This window comes from Oncorhynchus tshawytscha, linkage group LG16, assembly GCF_018296145.1.
Source record: "Oncorhynchus tshawytscha isolate Ot180627B linkage group LG16, Otsh_v2.0, whole genome shotgun sequence".
In the NCBI taxonomy this organism is placed as follows: Eukaryota; Metazoa; Chordata; class Actinopteri; order Salmoniformes; family Salmonidae; genus Oncorhynchus; species Oncorhynchus tshawytscha.
Window position 1 is genome coordinate 50,130,808 of NC_056444.1, and position 1,904 is coordinate 50,132,711.

The following is a 1,904-nucleotide window of genomic DNA, read 5'->3' on the forward strand; positions in this document are numbered from 1 at the left end:
GGCTACCTAAATATGGTTCTCAATCAGGGACAACGATAGACAGCTGCCTCTGATTGAGAACCATATCAGGCCAAACACAGAAATAGAAAATATAGAAAAACTAACATAGACTGCCCACCCCAACTCACAATGGAGCTTCTCTAAGATCAGATATGTACAGTGCGGTGTCCCTCAGGGCAGTTGCCTTGGGCCGTTAGTCTTTTTGATATTTATAAATGATTTGCCACCAGTCTTACACAAAGACAGAATGACTATGTATGCGGATGATTCCGCACTCTACATGTCAGCATCCAAAGCCAGTGAGCTCACTGAAATTCTAAATAAGGAGTTACAGTCAGTATCAGAATGGGTGATTTAATAATACATCTAAGGTTAAAAGCACTGTATTTGGTTACAAAACATTCTCTAAGACCTAAACCTCAACTGGAGTTTTGCATAAAGGGTGTGACAATTGAGCAAGTTCAGGAAGCTAAACTCTTAAGTATAACATTGGGTGGTCAATTATCATGGTCAAGTCATATTGATGAAGTTGTTGTGAAGATGGGGAGGGGGTATGTATGTTATACAAATATGTTCTGTGTTTTTTTACACAACAATCAATTGTATTAATTGCCCAGGCTCTGGTCTTGTTTCATCTTGATTACTGCCCAGTAATATGGTCAAGTGCAGCAAAGAAGGACGTGGCAAAGCTGCAGCTGGCTCAAAATAGAGCAGCACGCCTTGGTAGTTTAATCTTGCCGTCATCGTTTTTATTCTCTGAAGATTGCACATTTGCTAGCAGAATGGAAGGAAGTGGGGGTTTATTTGATCGCCTACGAATTCTTAGAAAGCAACCCACCCTCTGGCCCCTTTTTCTCCGCCTCCTCTTCATGCAAACCACGGGATCTGGGCCTGTTCCCGAGAAGCAGTATATAGTTTGCATCGGACTCGTCATACTCGTGTAAAGCAGACTGAAGAAGGTTTTCCTCTAGGATTTTTCCTGTGCTTAGCTCCATCCCATTTATTATTATCCTGAAAAATTCCCCAGAATTTGCAGATGTCAGGAATACCCATACCATGATGCAGCCACCAACATGATTGAAAATGGGGTGTCAGTTAGTCAGTGATGTGTTGTATTCCTTTACCGTGTTTTCTTGCAGTATTACTTTTGGGCCTTGTTGCATACAAGATGCATGTTTTGGAATATTTGTGTTCTGTATATTTGCATTCTTCTTTTCACTCTGTCATTTATTTTAATTTTGTATTTTTCACTTTGACATTACAGACTATTTTGAGATCATTGTTGACAACAAATGACAATTAAATCAATTTTAATCTCACTTTGTGACATAAAAAAATGTGAAGAAATATAAGGGGTATATACTGAATTAGAATTAAAATGTTTGAAATTGAAATACACTTTTAATAAGTGTGTTGAAGTGTAATGATAGTATATTTATAGTATACTTAAGATAAACAAGAAAGGCACATCTCATATTTGAAGTATATTTTTAGATTTTAAAAATATTTAAGTACACTTCAGTATTTTTATTTTTATGCTTGGTTGTGTATGTGTGTCGGCAGGCTCTCTGCCCACACCAGTGTGGCAGACATATACCACTTCCTCATGGTGATGGATGATCAAACCACAGAGGAAACTAACCATGTAATGCTATAAACCCGTTTGTGTGGGTGCACCTTTTACATACACAGTACAATACCTTCATATACAGTCTGCATGGGGCTGCATGTAACAGTGTATAGTATCCTCTCTCTGCATTGTCCTATTTTCCTTTCGGTCCTGTAGGGTCATTACTTTAGTACCTTGTAGTCCAGGCTCTCCGCAGCCAGGTGCTGCTGCGCGTCGGAGGCGTCCTCTAGTTAAAGAGCACCTTTAAAAGGTTCCACTTTATTTGTTCCGTCTG